Here is an 18,119-nt window from a genome sequence, read left to right on the forward strand (position 1 = left end):
ACATGTAGACAATTGAACACACTCGGAGGTTTTGATGCATATGTGCATTTGGTCAACCAAATCCAAGATATGTTTAATTAAGACATCAGTAAAATTACAGCTAAATGGATAAAAAAAATATATCCTACATGCACCAAAGTTGAACACGAAAAGCCCCCCAAAAATTGAAAAATAGGGACCATGTATCCCCAAATGCAGTGGCACCAATGGAATCGTCTCCGTGTAGAGCTTTCTCTGCATGCAGGGTCACTGATTGATGGGCAAAAGGGGAATATGGAGGTGCTGTTAGCAATTTACCACGTTTCAGAAGAGTGTATGGATTTACTATTTCGGAAAATTATATTCCATACTTGCTGCACCAGCAAGCCTAGTGTAATACTAATCATCCACTCGACATTTCAACAACAACAACAAAACCGAGGAAAACTACATAAACACAATATGGGTATCACTACACCTGAATCAAACGAAGGATACCAGAAATGTTACAGAAAATTCGTTTAAGATTTATTATCATTCCAGTTAAAGCCAACAAATGCATTTAGAAGCCGGAAAACGTCCAAAATCTCAAAGACTTGCGGTGTTCAAGTTTAATAATTATTCGCGCCAAAGCGTAATTTGAATATTATTTTCGCCGACGGCTTGCAGTCCTTTTTTCGGCCGTGGCTTTACCAGGCTTTTACCAATAACCTTAAAAGAAATTCAGCCAAACATTTCACTAAACCCAATAAATTAACCAAACAAAACGAGGAAGTCTCCATAATTTGTAAACGCAGTATGCATGACAACATACGAGCGTCAAAAGCTGTCAAGGGTAGCAAATCGATGGTTTTCCTTCTTCTCAAGGTAAACAGAAGAAGAAATTATAGCAGCCTACAAAGCGGCTGTCCTTACTAACACAAAGAAAACTTCAAAACTCGGCTGGCAGTATTTACAAATACAGTTCTATTACTTTTAGACGTGAGGTTATCGGTATACGACGAAAAACAACAGAAAACTAAGCTTGTTTGTTTACAGTATGCAACTTTATATTCAACAACGACTCTAGTCTTATTGTTTGAAATTTATCAAATTTCTCCCAGTATGGTTCCAAATCAGATAATCAGGGAGACTTTAAAACTCCTATTGAAGATATAAGCTTAACTTCTAAGCTTATCTTGCCGAAGCAACTACAAAGTTTCTATGTGAAAAGTCGCTTACCACAATTTGGCAGTTCACTTCAGTTTGAATCCTATAGGCAGAAACTTCCAGCAAAAGATGCGAAGACTGAACTGAACTAATCTTTTCGATAGATCAACGAATCAACTACTCTTTTCCCGCTGTGTTTTTTCCTCTAAACACAAGAAACACGTTTGATTTCTCTTGTTGATCACCTGATGAAATCATGTGACTTCTTGCACGGCTGCACATCTCGACGCGCGAAGTTGTGTAGTCTTCTGAGTAAGTTTTTCGGGTATTCCAGCTCTTTTCTATATCCGTCGTTCGCTCTGCCTCACGGCATTGTTCGGTATTATTTCATATCCTTTCTCTAGCTCTAACTCGATCTAATTCACAGCACTGTTCAGTACTATCTCGCCTCCTTTCTAGCCCTGGCCCGCTCTTTCGCGATCTTCTTCGCCACTTCTTTGGCTGTCAATCCTTGCTCTCTGCCGTTCTCTTTCACGTTCTGCTTCAGTTAAACCCTATCTTGAAAACGTTAGATCAACCCCTCCGATCGTTTGTTAATATAACAAATAGAAATAAGTTTTTTTTTTTCCCTGACTTTTCTGAAAAATCCCGCCCAGAACAGATGGCATTCCCTAGCTTCCCCGTGAGGGCTACCGCGAGACGCCCCTCCCCTTCCCCCAGAGTCTGTACGGACGGCGTTCGCTCGCTCGTACGCTGACGTCATAACCAAATTTTCTCGGCTTGATGGCTTACCAATTTTACTTACCCATGGTGCTTCGCTGGCGCGCTTCGCGCGCTGAAGCTCCGCTAGAAACTCGTAACGATTTTTTGGATGGAGGAAAACGCACTCACCGTGTTCCATACCGGGTGGTTACTTACAATTTCTATTTTCCTTTAAATGAGTAGAGAAAAACTCGTTAATAGTTAAAAAAAAAATTCTAAGTGTCGCAAAAATGGCAACGTTCGTTTACGAAACAGACAACTGCTTAGCCTTCGGCAAAGTAAACGTTGGTGAATATCAAGGACTACAAAATGACGGATTAAAACATAAAAACACAGACGCAATTGTTTGTTTGCATACACGTACGCAGCCGTAGTTTTTTTTCTTTTTTTTTTCAATTAACTTTATTTAACACTAATAGACCAAAAAAAAAAAAAAAAACACTACTTACCATGAGAAATACTTACAATACAATGCGACAGCACAACATTTATCTACTACTTACTTGGTTATAGTTACAGTACTTACATTCCAGCAAACTTTTTCCCCTCCCCCTATTTTATGCATATGATATTATTTAGGCACGATTAACCCCTTTATAATTTTTGCAATAACCTCTTAGATTTCTACCGTGCTTTAAAAGAAAAAAAAAAACGCAGATAATTTCACATTACTTACGTAGTCGTAGCTTTGATAACATCGATTGTAAATCGAATTTTGTTGAATACTAACCCAAACACTTTCACGCGACTCTCAAGAGCAAACTACAAAATTCTTGAAGCAAGGGATAGAGAGTAAAGTTTCAAGAAACCTAATCAGGATCATTGCGGGAGATTCAGGTCAAGGCCAGTAGACAAACCCAAACATGACTAATTGTGGGGCTTAGAGCTAAAGTATTATCGATAAACTTTAAGATAAACAATTTGAAGTCACAAGGCTCACTTTGTGGGCAGTCATGCCTTAGAATTACAGGACTAACGAGGGAACTACAAAATAATAAACATTTGGCGATCACGAACGAAAATTCTGAATTCTAAACAAAATTATTGAGCATCATAATAAAAGCCTAAATATAGCCTTATCTCTAATACGTGCCTACCCGTGGGAGGGAGAGTTTGACGGAATTCAAAGCTGAATCAGGTGGAAGGTGTTTATGGCAGAGACCTTATAGTTAAGGCTCATTCTCGACATAGATATCTAAGAGTGATTTTCTGAGAGTGTCGAGAATCAGAAGACAGTCACGACAAATCGCTTTTTCTTTTAATTCCCCAAAACATACCTTTGCGTGAACCTATTCAAGGAAAAATAGTTTAAAGCTCCAACGATTTATTTTACGGCCAAAATTTAAGAAAGTTCGAAATTTGCATATAATGGTGGTTTTCGCGGCTTAAAATGTTCAGAATTTCGCGCTTCTTTACGAAAACAGAGTGGGCGTAGAAACAATCTTATGAAAACAACACTTTGCACAAATGTTATTTTATTCTTATACTTTAAAATCGTGTAATAAGTTTCTTGAAGTTTTGTTTGTAGCTTTTTAACGAAGGGTATTTGTACAGCCGCCATTTGTGTCTCCTAACAAGGGACAAATAAAGGCCAACTTTGACTTTTATAAATGGCCTCTGGTATATATATCATTTGGTCAAAATATCTACATTTTAGGAAACCTTGGTTATTGCTTTTTTTCACTCGAAAAGTTATAGCTCTGGGAATTAAAATGTTCTCCGTCAGTAAAATAAAATGTTACGACATGTAAGCGAGTTCAATTTTATGCAAATCACAAGGTTATTCTTTGGAAGTCAACGGTTTAAAACAGGAAACAACGACTCACCATTACTTACGTTCCTTCTGCTGCTATAGAAACCATTTTAACTTCCCAGTGTCCTTGTGAGCTGTTCTGTAAAATATTTCCAGTAAAACAGCGAGCATAAACGGCCATAAAATTTGCAAGGTCGACAATGTCGACAATGTTTATATTTGAGACGAGACACTGAGTGGCACACACAGTCCTGGCTGTTTTCATCGTCTTGTTCAGTCGAGAGTCCTTTAAAAATATGATAGAATATACGCTTCAAACCGTAGTAAATTAGTTTCTCATATCCATATGCCTCATGTCGACTCATAAGTAAATAAATCAGTCCCCGAACACTGAATAAACAACTCGAATGACCTCTGAGGTCAGGAGGTCACGTGATATGTCGTTATGTTACTTTTCCTTGGTTTCACATTACACACGTAACGCCGTATTTTAGGACGTTCGCACGAAAATTTTCCAGTGGATAGATTTTTTCTTAATTTTTACAGCAGTCAGATAATGAGTTACTTGTGTCAGAAATGCAAAAACAAAATGGGGGTCACCGACTTTGTTTCAGAGATAAAGCATGTTGAAAACTACCTGATTTTGAAAATTCAGCATGGTTTACAGGGGTTTATAGTAAAAAATATCGAATGTGATTCAAAGGAGGCAAATGATCTTACTGGATAGCACCATCGCCTGTGGTTTTTAAAACAGCGACTATCCGGGCCAGATCTCCACACATCGTCAGTTACACGGACTAATATAAATAAGCGGCCCTTGGCAGTGAATGCGTGATTTAGAGGGCCCTCGATAAAACCAGGAACATGGAACATTCCGGAACATTCCGAAACATTGCATAATTATAATAATTATGAGAAAAATATGTAAAATTAAATTTTCAAAACTAAAATAAACAAAAATAAACTGGTATCAGCTCGAAAATGAAAAGATGTTATTGGGGATAGGGGAGTCGGTAGTGGAGGGGTAGGAAGCGTTGGGTTTTCATTCAACTGACTACAGTGAGTACAGACTCCTCTTCTTTGCCGCCAATTGCTTCACGTCGCTTTACAGCACTCTGCTTTTCAACACAAACATGGACGATTTGGACGATGAATGCCAGGTAATTGATTGCGTCTTCTTTTTTGATCGCTGATTTCTTCAACATCTGAGGTGTTCGTCTAAGCATCATACAGTTGCTTGTTAAGTCAGTAGCCATAGTTTTGTCACTGTTCGGTCTTCATATTTCTATTCTATCATCCCCAGTTTTCGCGCCGCTCCGCTAGGAACGTCTGACACTATGACCCACCGAGCCTTTCCGGAAGCACGAGTAACAAGCAAGTTATTATTACCTAGTAGTAATGGAAGATTAGGGCAGCGCGTTCACTCGCACGCGCGTACTTCGCATGCCTGGTCTACTCTGGTGGTGTTCGAATGTCTCGATAGAAAACTAGGTTTGATCGAATGCCAGATAACGATCTGCACGTGAAGTTGGACTAGCGATGAATAGATTATAGCCTGCGGTAAAAGTGTTTTTAATTAATTAAGTATTGACTTGTACTGGAAAAAAACATTTTCTAGTTTTAGATCGCCAACACTTGTAACAAATATTTCTCGAGACAATAAAGTTTTGACCAGTGACCCTGCAAAACAGCGCGCGCGTCGCTAAATGTTTTTAAATTTTGTGTTTGTATTTGTTCATACTGTCATCAGAGCTCGAGCAGTCCGAACTAGTTTCGACAAGGAACTTAGTGCCAAAGAGCTTCTATTTCTATCTCACGGAGAAACTATTTCTTCATGAGAAATCGTGTATACGTATATCTTTGTATTGACGCAATGAATTGAATAAAGACATCACACTCGTGTACCCATATTTTTAGGTCTGATTAAGGAGTTCGAACGCCGCCACCTTGATTTTCTGTGAAGAACGAAATCTGGGAATAAGGGACAGTCACGTAATTAAACTAATGGCGAACGACTGGAAGGAATGGATTACTCCACTTAGTTGCTAGCCTTCACTTATTGCAGTGACTTTCATTCTTCTTTCTTTTTTCCTTTTTTTTTTTTTTCGTTGTTTCCATTTTTATTTTCCGAGCTGATACCACTTTATTTTCGTTTGATTTAATCTTTAAAAATTTAATTGTGCATATTTTTCACATAATTATTATAATTATTCGATGTTCCGGGATGTTTCGGGATGTTCCGGAATGTTCCGGAATGTTCCATGTTGCTGGTTTTATCGACGGCCGATTTAGAGGCACGAACGGAACGAGCTGAAAACGCGAATCTCACGCGAAAAAAATAAGCTTTGATAGATTAATAAAGATGGTGAATTTTAAGCTCGGTAATGAAATGTGAAGGTGAATTAATCAACATGTCACGAGCGTGGGACAAAGAAAAATTCTGAGTCCCCGACAGGAATCGAACCCATGACCTCCCGAACACCGGGCGGGCGCTCTATCCACTGAGTTACGAGAACTCATGGAGAGCGAGGTCATTTAACTGAGTTCATATATGACAGGTGTCCTGCATACTGCTAGGATCAACGCTATCGAAGTCATCGTGAGTAGTGATAAATTAATAAAGATGGTGAATTTTAAGCTCGGTAATGAAATGTGAAGGTGAATTAATCAACATGTCACGAGCGTGGGACAAAGAAAAATTCTGAGTCCCCGACAGGAATCGAACCCATGACCTCCCGAACACCGGACGGGCGCTCTATCCACTGAGCTACGAGAACTCATGGAGAGCGAGGTCATTTAACTGAGTTCATATATGACAGGTGTCCTGCATACTGCTAGGATCAACGCTATCGAAGTCATCGTGAGTAGTGATAAATTAATAAAGATGGTGAATTTTAAGCTCGGTAATGAAATGTGAAGGTGAATTAATCAACATGTCACGAGCGTGGGACAAAGAAAAATTCTGAGTCCCCGACAGGAATCGAACCCATGACCTCGCTCTCCATGAGTTCTCGTAGCTCAGTGGATAGAGCGTCCGCCCGGTGTTCGGGAGGTCATGGGTTCGATTCCTTTCGGGGACTCAGAATTTTTCTTTGTCCCACGCTCGTGACATGTTGATTAATTCACCTTCACAAAATAAGCTTTGCTCTTGCTGCTCGTATATCACCAGCCTTTGCTAACTAAAACGGCACAGCCTGTTTTTCTGTGTTTTAGTCATTTCATTCACTTATGACGCTCAATTCTGCTGTTATGATTAGGTTTTAGAAGTAGCGCTAATTCACCCCCACCCCACTCTCGAGAAAAGTAATTTTAAAAGTCGTGGCAGCTAATACTCCCGAAAGCAGAATGCAATCTGCATTTGTATTGAGAGGCACTAGCCCGCGAGCAGGCATATATTGTAGAAGAGAAAGTAGGAAAGGAAAAAGGGAATAAGAAGTGCCACCCAAGCCTGTTCGCCGTGAAAAAATCTACCTGAACATACTTAGGAGGCGCCCTCTGTAATTTTCAACTATGACCATTTGGACCAGAAAAAATCAAATTCCTCAAACTTTCTCAGATGAATGGTCTAGATAAGTGATTCACAAAAATATAACTTTCAGTTCAATTCGATTCGTATTTTAGCGCTGGGGCCACCATCTTGGTTTTGCCCCTCTGAGAGGGCTTTCAGCGGCCATTTTAGGGCACATTTTTAACAATTTGCCATACAAAAAAAACGATCTAAATCCCGGTAAAAAACCCTTTATTCGAGACAAGCAAATGTTTCTTGTTACATTGAGAGGCTGTTTTGGCAATTTGATCATCACCTGATTTTTCTACAGAATTTTAAATTTCTTCCCTTTCGGACTACTCATGAAGCGCCACAAAAAAGGCGAAGTTTAAAGGAAAATATCGCTAAAAGTACATCACTTGAGATCCCAAAACTACCCTTCACTTAAAGAGCAATGTCTCACCTGTAAACACATGCAATAAAATTTTGGGGCAGTTAAAACTGTAAAATGTTAGAAGAAGAAGTTTAAGCTGTATTTTTGTCAACAAAGACCGCCGTCCTAATTAGCATAATAACGTGAAAATAACGATGCACAGAGAAAATAATGATATATTCCACTTACCTCGCGACATGTCGACAACTGGATGTTCCACGATGCCTCATGTTATATTTCCAGTATGTTTCAGCCACATTTTCGGTGATTAGTGTACGAAATCACTCTCAGACATCGCCACGGTTAAGCAGATTTCAACTCTCCGAAGCCCGCTTCATAACATCTATCAATATTATTTGTCTTTCGCCTCGTAAGCCGCTGTTTACAAGAAGTTTAACAATTTGCTGAGATCCTAACTGACCCAGAAGTCTGTTAGCAGCCTTTAAAATCCTTCTCTTAATCGAGGATTCTCATCAAGAACTCGTTTAAGCTCAGTTCTGTTTTAATCTGTTATGCACCCGCCATCTTCCCACAGATTGCGTTACATTTGACAAATGCGCATTCCAATGGGTAGGGGTAGGGTGGGTAGGAAGTGAAAATGTAACTGACATTAAAGCCATTTTACGCATTTCTGTGGCTAAACTAGTTACTGGCTTTCCCAGAATGATTTGAACATGAGCTTCTGCTTGCAGGTATTTTCTAGGTTAGTTTTGCAGGGTAGTGGGGGGGGGGGGGCGGGGGGGGGGGGGTCTTGTATTAAAAAAAAAAAGAAAAAGAGAAAACGATAGACAGTACCAAGTCAAAAGATTATGATCTGTGTATTTTGATCAGCTTTATCAGTTCATCAGTTAGGCCCTATTAGGGGTTTTGAGGATACTGGATATTTGGGTAAAAAATTAACAGGATGCAAGAAATTTAGGAGAAAAATTAATGCGGTAGAGCATGTTTAGATCAGATAAAGCGGGACAGTTGTGTCTTTCGCTGCCGGAAGTGCCATCAAATTTTGCAAAAGACAACAGACTGATGGATAGTGCGCAGGAAGTAATAATAAGCGACGTTTTCTTGAAACTTCTTACATTTTCTTAGCCGTGTCACTTTTCCATCAGAAAATAAAATGCTCAGAAAATTACTGAAGGGCAGTTAAGGACGGTACCTTCTTTTTTAGGCATGGTTTAAACGCCAGGCGCGCGCTTGGGTTGAACTAGTGACGTAATTAACTACCCTACCAAGCATGCGACTTAAAAAAAAAAATCTATTTTGGCCGAAACAAATTTCGCACTAAAATTACGAGCCTGTACTAACACCGGGAATACCAGAAAAGCAGCATATCGCTAAGCACTAACTGTGAACGGCTTCCAGCTGAAAAACTACCTTTTATCGTATCCGTAGAAAAAATCATACTGAAATTCGACTGTAGATGGCATAATGCGCACGCAAAGCAACTGGGAGAGACGTCAATGTTTAACTTACTTGGAAAGTAACAGGAAAAAAAGTAACGGACACCGACAAAGTTTTCGAAAGGATGAAACAACTCCTTTAACTTTTAACAAAGGGGTGATTACAGCTACATTTTATGGTATGAATTGGAAGTGGCAAGCGTATTCGACAATGCATTAGTTTTTGGCTGTGAGGAAAAGTTATGTAGACTGTATTTTGGCTAAGCCAAAGGAGTGCTGTTGCAACGATTCTGTTATTAAATACATATCAAAAGTGGTTTTTATGTTACCACTTACCACATAGTTTAAAGATGTTTTTTAATATGTTTAGTTTTCTGCATGTAAAGGCGAACCTTAGGAGAATCTGTGAAGAAATATCTTTACCTTTTTTTCAGAAAAATGCTACCGTCAGCAGTAGCTAATTATCTCGGAAAAATTGATGACTACCCCCAGTTTTCTTCGTGGATTCTAATAACCTTGGCTAAGATCTACTTTTTCCACGTTTTCTTAATCTGGCGGAAACACGTTTGTATTTTGTAGGCACCATTCGTTATGAGCCTGAGGCACCCCACAGCCGCTAATGTTGTTCAGTTCTGTGATGGAGCACAGCTGCATGTCTGCACAGGACTAGTTTTCAGCCCTATGCAGGGCGCTTTAAAATACCTGCATCTATCAAGCGAAGCACTAATGTTGACGCTTAGCTTTTTAAAGACATTATAGATGCGTTTAAGGCACACAAGTTGAATGAGTCATAAGCAATTGGATGAATTAACTGACACTTGTCAAAAATATCTGCAGCTTGATTCTCAGCGGTTGTTGTGTCTTCTTGGAGGACCTTCTCCTGTCTGTTTCTAAGCTTTGAAGCCATTCTCGAGAGGAAGGATTAAACGTGGCAAGGAGTCAGGAACTCATCACAGGTGAACCGCCTAATTCTGGCCTCACCTTTTGAGCGCCTCATCTTTTGTGCTACAGTAATTGCTTCGACTTTTATGGCCGTTTCCTGACCTGAGAAAAACTTTTCTTGCGCACTGCTTGTCAGTCTGTTGCCTTTCGCAGCATTTGATGGCATTTCGGGCAACGAAAGACACAAGTATAATGCTGAAAAAAAAAAAAAAACAAAACAAGGAAGAGGCTTTTTATTGGAGTTCTATCTGTATTCTATTGGTAATAAATGAAAATTCTTGTCAAAAACTAATGGCTGTCAATGAGATTAGGATAGTTGTTTACAAATATAGTGTGGAATGTTGTGCCTCGATCTCTTTGTAGACACAAAGGTTGCCATGTAAGAAATTCGTGTTAAACGGTACAGAATTCGGGACACATTTCATTCTCTGTTTATTTCTCCAGCCTCGTCTTTATCTATCTATTCAGTGTAACAAGTGTGGGCTTCGAAATTACTAACAAGGAGCTGCGTTACCCAACCTTAAAACCCCTAAAATCTGATACAAAACTTTCATATTCCACCGTGATATAAGTACTAAGAGTCCAGAATAAATGCTTATAGCAGTTGACATACATTTATTTCATCCTAAATAGCTGACCATTGTTGAGGCCCCATTGTGGGGGAGGGGAGTGTCGGTGTATCCCTTATCCTGTTAATTTTTGTCCTAAATATCTTGTATCCTGTTAAATCCAGCTTAACGATTTCCTACTCAATTAATGTCCTATTTTATCTGATCTAAACATGCTCTACCCGATTAATATTTCTCCTAAATTTCTTGCATCCTGTTAACTTTTTACCCAAATATCCAGTATCCTGAAAACCCCTAATAGGGCCTCACTGGCCTCAATGATGAACTGATAAAGCTGATCAAGATACACAGATCATAATCTTTTGACCTGATACTGTCTATCATTTTCTTTTTTCTTTTTCTTTTTTAATACATGACCTCCCCCCCCCCCCCTCCCCCCCTCACCTACTCTACAAAAATAACCTAGAAAATACCTGCAAGCAGAAGCTCATGTTCAAATCATTCTGGGAAAGCCAGTTACTAGTTTAGCCACAGAAATGCCTAAAATGGCTTTAATGTCGGTTACATTTTCACTACCCACCCTACCCCTACCCGTTGGAATGCGCATTTGTCAAATGTAACGCAATCTGTGGAATAATGGCGAGTGCATAACAGATCAAAACAGAACTGAGCTTAAACGAGTTCTTGATGAGAATCTTCGATTAAAAGGAAGATTTTAAAGGCTGCTAACAGACTTCTGGGTCAGTTAGGATCTCAGCAAACTGTTAAACTTCTTGTAAACGGCAGCTTATGAGGCAAAAGACAAATAATATTGATAGATGTTATGAAGCGGGCTTCGGAGAGTTGAAATCTGCTTAACCGTGGCGATGTCTGAGAGTGATTTCGTACACTAATCACCGAAAATGTGGCTGAAACTTACTGGAAATATAACATGAGGCATCGTGGAACATCCAGTTGTCGACATGTCGCGAGGTAAGTGGAATATATCATTATTTTCTCTGTGCATCGTTATTTTCACGTTATTATGCTAATTAGGACGGCGGTCTTTGTTGACAAAAATACAGCTTAAACTTCTTCTTCTAACATTTTACAGTTTTAACTGCCCCAAAATTTTATTGCATGTGTTTACAGGTGAGACATTGCTCTTTAAGTGGAGGGTAGTTTTGGGATCTCAAGTGATGTACTTTTAGCGATATTTTCCTTTAAACTTCGCCTTTTTTGTGGCGCTTCATGAGTAGTCCGAAAGGGAAGAAATTTAAAATTCTGTAGAAAAATCAGGTGATGATCAAATTGCCAAAACAGCCTCTCAATGTAACAAGAAACATTTGCTTGTCTCGAATAAAGGGTTTTTTACCGGGATTTAGATCGTTTTCTTTGTATGGCAAATTGTTAAAAATGTGCCCTAAAATGGCCGCTGAAAGCCCTCTCAGAGGGGCAAAACCAAGATGGTGGCCCCAGCGCTAAAATACGAATCGAATTGAACTGAAAGTTATATTTTTGTGAATCACTTATCTAGACCATTCATCTGAGAAAGTTTGAGGAATTTGATTTTTTCTGGTCCAAATGGTCATAGTTGAAAATTACAGAGGGCACCTCTTAGAAAGCCATATTAGCATTAAAACGGATGAACTCTGTGCTGCTGTAACTGAGGATCACGTATTAAATGTTTCTTTAATTTTTCATGATGCTCTTGACAGATATCGCAATAACTTTATAAGGAAGTGAACATGTTTGATTTGTATTAACAAGCGCATCTTAAAACTATTAAGATTACAACTTTAACAAGTAAATAATAAATGTCTGACACTTTTTTTGACACCTTCAACGACACAGGCAAATATTGAACTTACTCGAGATATATGATTGTAAAGTTTTACAGTAATCAAATGAGATGGAATGTCTTCAAATATGGCCGGGATAGGAAACTGAACGGTAAATTTGGAAAGAAAATCTTAAGCCATATAACAGAAATTTCAGATTAGAAAAATAAAAGAATGAAACAAATGCAACTAAGCCTTTATTTATAAATAAGCCCTTCAAGTCTTTACAACGAGAGTTTCCTTCTCCTAAATTCAGACCACCTATCAAACATTAACCGAACGTGATTTATAAGATACCCTGCGCCGATTGTGATTGGTGATATGTAGGCAAAACTGGCCGGTGTGTTGAAACTCGTAAGAAAGAAAATATCAGGAATGTCAAAACATGTACTAATGGTCAAACATTGCGAAACATGCGTGGTCATTCGACCATTCCATAGATTTTGATAACTCTAGTGTCGTCGACAAAGGCTTTTTTCGCATTAGAAAAACTCTGGAGGCTTGGCACACCTCTGCTACGAAGCATGCTGGAAATAATTCTAAGCCGATTCCAAACCAGAATAGTATTCTTTTTTAAACAATAGTCACCTAATTTACACATTTTTACTTTTCTCTTGTTCTTCTTCTTATTTTCATCTCGCCTTTTCTTGCATATATTTTATCATTCTGCATTCCATTTTTATCCGTCGAAGGTTGTAGATTGACAGCTCAAAGGTCATGTTCGTTTTAAAAATTTTTAGCCAGCAAACATTTTTATCGTAATTTTGATTTCGTTAAAGTTGTTTCAAAAACGCTCGACCGAGCAGGAGTCTTAACTTTCACATTCCATTGTGGCGAGAAGAATGAGTCTTCTGAGAAGAGGATGATAGACCGGCTAGAAGTCAGTGAAACTTAACCTTAGCACCTCTTTACCCGTGACCCGCGCTGATTAGACAGTCCCGATATCAACGGTCCACCACAGGCAGCGTGAACTTTTACCATAATTATTTCCTAAATTTCTAGTTTTAGTTTGTTTAAGTATTTAATATTCCTTCAATTCATTTTTAAATTTTATTTTATTTTTAATTTTTCTTTGCATATTTACTATATTTTTTTACTATTTTTAACACTCCGCACTCCGCGTTTTTGGAAGAGCCTTCAGATAACGCCTTCTCATAAAAATACACCTTTCATTACTTTTTTGAAATTAAAGTGCGTCATGTAGTCTAGCGTCTTTAAATGTTTTTGTTCTTGAGAAGCAAACACATAAATCGATAATTTCTTGATGTTTCTTTGAAGTGCGTAGAAAGAAAGTAATTAGATTAACAAATCATCTGCACTTGCTGTAAAAAATCATGAAGATAATTAAAAAAACAACAACAAAATAAATTGAGGGAAAATGTTCAACAATAAGCTGGCGAAATTTCAGTCCATCGGTTGAGGGACTGCAAATTTGGAAATTAAAAGGTGGGCCTATCTTCACTAAATTTTCGATCGGAATAAAAGCGAAAAGTTTTGTTTGTTTGTTTTTTGGTGGCGTCATCCTTGTAAAGCATTCTAACGCCTTAACGTCAATGTTAATTCATACCAGAAAGGGATCACCTTGCTCTAACAATAGGTGATTGGCAGGTAACGTGCGGCAGGACGAGCTCATGGCGGCAATTGTCTTTCCAGTTTACCTCATCTTCCGATGGTGGTTGGTAAATTCAAAATTATTGCTCCATGTCTAAAAACACCATCAAATCTCGTGTTACTAAACATAGTTTTCTTTCGCGTCACTAATTTTCATGGAGATGCTGGTTTATGCGAGTGAAATATGCCGAAAGTAAAGACAAAGTCCTGAGCACATTCCTAAAAACGGAACCACAGGCGAGAGCTCTGAGAGAAAGACAGTACAGTGAAGTCACTTTTAAGTTAAACAGCGTAATTTCATTAGTTAAGAAAAAAGTTTCACTAAACCCAGTTATGTATTTCATTGACGCTTACTGAACAATTAAATGGTATTATTATATTTGTGATCATTTGTTTTTACAGTTGTGATCTTTACTACATTTGTGAGCAATTGTTATTAGACTTGTGATCTTTGTTACATTTGAGGCCTATTGTTATTACTCTTGTGACCTTTGTTATGTTTGTTACTAGTTAATACACTTGTGCCTTCACAGGGGTTGAGTAGAAAGTGCTCCTAATCCGTCTGTATTTGCTTACCAAACAGAGGTTTGCGTAGAGTGGCTACCCTTACAGGAGCCTGCCATTACATTTGTGCCTTCAACACACCGCCTCGTTCCGCCCTTAGAGACCAACGAACATTGTGGCGAAACCAGATTACTAGCGGTCTCCGCTTTGATACCTTAATAAATATGATATAAGAGACGGATAGGAAGAGCTGCCGGACCTTTAAGAACGCTAATGAGAATTAAAAACAAAAAAAAGAAAAAAACATCATGTTTACGTAGAACCTGCGACGCGCAACTCTTTAACTCTATTGGCATCTTCACAAAATTGTTTCGGGGTCGAATAAATAAAGCAGTGTTGTCAGAGTTTATATATCATCCAAGGGAACAGTGTTCCACTTTTAACCCAAAACATTCACCTTAAAGATTGCCCTCACATTTTGAGGTTTCATCCTCCACTTTTAATCTGCTTGGATGACCTTTTCGACCAGTGTTACACAGGCTGAAACAATATTAGATTTACTAGTTTTAAAATACGCAAAAAAATGTTGATTTCAATTAAAGGAAATGTTACATTGTAACAAAACAACGCATCTGTTATTGGCTGAGATTTCACGTAAGGTGAAAATACCTTAATGTAACATATAAAAAGTAAATTAACTACCAAAAATAGGTCAATTGCGAGGAAATAATTTGAATATTGCCTCATTTTACTTACCGGATCCTATTGGAACTGAAGCTTGAAACTCCTGATATATTTCTTTCGACACCTGTTTGTTTACCCGACCAGGATTTTTTTAATTTTTTCGCTTCATCACTGTAAGATGGGTGAGAACACTGGACTTGAACTTCTGGTAATGTGTTGTTAATTGGTATCTGTGCTTTGGACATACGGTAATCCTTTCCCTGTCTTCCTCTGATAGTGAATGCAATCCTGCGCGATGAGAATAACATCAGTCTCGTTAATTTGTGTCCCGAAGCCTTGACTTCGACTGACACCCAGATTAGTTGAATAATCTGTTAAATCCTTTCTGCATAGTTTTAGAGGAATAACATAAAGCTCATTTGGCGCGTATGTTGCTGGACCGCACACAAGGTCAGCAGCTGAAAATGAGCAGCTCATTTTGCGTTTTACATTACGCTCAGGAGGAAGGGGGTGACTCTATTGTTTTCTGGTATTGATTCGTGACCGACTTCTCGCAGCCATTGTGACGTCACATAGCAACGAGTGAGCGCTTCGAGTGGCCTATTCAGATTACGCCATTGAAGAAGGACGACAGAGGTTAACAAAGACAAAAAAACAAGCCTAATATCGCTTTTGTTCGCTAACTAAGTGTAGGTGTCTACAGTTTGTTGTTGCTTTTTGTCTGTGTGCATAATCTGTTTTAGCTTTAAGCGTGCGTAGTCGTGTATTCTTCTTGTTATTTGTTGCGGGTAAGTGGCGGGACCGCCATCTTGAAAACCGGACCAGAAAAATCAACGTAAAACGTTCGCGTTTTCTCTCTGAAAAGTGCTACAAATAGTCTTGTTAATAGGAGGTTTTATCCATTGATAATATACGTTTAATCTGCGTGTCTACCTTTCTCGATTGAACCGGCCGTTTCTCTCATCAATCCATTTGAGAGTTGTTTATTTCTTGATTTCCACCAAAATTTCCCTGCGATATGATCGGTTTATCTCTGTTTTGGAGCACCTCTGTTGGTAGTTATCAGGCCTTTGAATTCAATTCTTGGTGTTAGACTTTATTGGCCTTTTGTGCTGTAATTGTGTCCGCTGTACGGTAGAATTTCTTGGCTTTAATCGTAGAGCAGTTTTCTTTTCTTTTCTTTTCTGTTCTTTTTTTTTTTTTTTTTTTTTTTTTTTTGTTCTTTTTTTTGTGTTGGGTTTTGTTGTGAAGGTTTGTTGGCCTTGTTTTCTTATCTAGTTTTTTTCCTTCTCGGAACAGATAATGTCCACGGAAAACATAGAAATATGCCATTTTTTGGCACCAAATGAAGGCTACTTTTCATAAAACCTGCATTACCAAATAAAACATTGATTGATTGAATCCGTTTTCCCTCAAACACTGGAAGTCCATAAGCTTCATTCTCGTTCAGTGTGCTTAGCAGCTAAAAATCATCATCATCATCATCATTATCGTCGAATATTAACCCTGGATAACCCTTCAGTACAAAGTACTGTTATCAACAGGGTCCTGCTACGCTCTCATTCTGACCATATCTGGCCATACAAACCCTGCCTGTTCCATTTTTAGTGGTTTTATTTGTAGTTAGTGTTATAGCAGTTAGGGCTGAAAACCTTAATATTGGCCTTAGAGAATTCGCCCTATTTTGCTTTGTTTTGTGTCTTCATTGGTCGATGTTCAGTTATCCTTGTGTACTGAAAAATGGTTGAATTTCACCACCCTAGCTTTCTCTTCACTATGGCATTAAAGTGAAAAGGTTGGTAACATTTATTCTGGTTGCTGATAAAACAGAAAAGTCACATTTTTTTCCTTCCCACCAAAGTATAACTATCTTAAATTTGAGATCTCCAATTATTTAACTTGCCAATTGATTTTTACTAGCAATCAAGCTGAGGTAAACCTTTACATGACTTTGTGCCCTTAAAGAAATATGTTGGGCAGTCACAATCAATGGAAGTTTAATTGGAGGTGTGGAAGGGCCCCTAAGGGGGTGCATAAATGAAGCAGGAACTTGTAAATTTGACAGCATGATTGAACAATATATGTGAAAAATATGAAGTTCTCATATGCATGTCTTGACAGGACAGGTGTTAAAGACGAAGGGTGGTGGGGGTGAAAGGGGAGGCATCCAGCCTTTAAAGGTTAAATGTTCATCAGAATCCTTAAGTAATACCTAGTGTGGCATTCTAAAAGGGAGTTTGTGCATTATGACATGACGGTTCCTTCAAGTGGCATTCCCTGCAAAAAAAAAGAAAGTGTCTTTAATAAGCTGTTTTCAGTGGAATGCAACTTTTTACATGAACAAAAGGGGAGTATTAGCTGATTATGACAGTAGTAGTATAGCTGCCAAATTACCCGATTGCAACCTCGTTTTTAATTTATAGAAAATTGCCGCCAATAAAAGTGTGAGAAAACATGACGTCACCTTTACGTCAACAGGTGGCTCAGGCGGCGAAACAGGTGGGTGGCCCGTATAGGTTAGGCTAAGTGGGCGGAAAATAAATGGATTCAAGATGGCCGCCGCGTATACCCCATACCCAATACCCTCTCGCTGGGTCTGACGTCACGGCAACGGGGGATGCCCCCTCAATAGGCTGCGGTCATGCAAAGGGAGATACCCTCTCTGATACGAATATAAAAAGCTGATATAAGAAGATTCCTGATAATCTTTTTCTTATAATGCAGACGATGGAACGATGGGTCGATATTCTTCAAGCAATTGAGCATTTTAATCCTTACCGAAATTACGTTCTATCTCTGATAAGAAATGTTACAACAGAATTCCTGTGGCCTTGTTATTAGACGCCTTTCCGTAAGACATCATGTAAAGATCACATGAGAATTGTCTCTTCCCTTTTACGTTTTCCTCCACCGAAATTTATATGCTTCGTAAGTGTTTTTCACTTCCGGGAACAAATCGAAAGATTTCTCAGAAAAAAAAAAATGAAAACGGGGTTAACTTGTGAGGAGAAGACACCGCTGGGGAAGAA

General features: G+C 38.6%; 1 long non-coding RNA gene across 1 annotated transcript in view; it reads right to left on the minus strand.

Annotated features, from left to right (window-relative positions):
* Positions 1–18,119, minus strand: part of LOC145495464 (uncharacterized) — a 337,143-nt gene that overhangs the window by 209,306 nt on the left and 109,718 nt on the right. The gene's annotated exons all lie outside the window — the stretch shown is intronic.

This window comes from Orbicella franksi, chromosome 8 (genome assembly GCF_964199315.1).
Source record: "Orbicella franksi chromosome 8, jaOrbFran1.1, whole genome shotgun sequence".
NCBI lineage: Eukaryota > Metazoa > Cnidaria > Anthozoa > Scleractinia > Merulinidae > Orbicella > Orbicella franksi.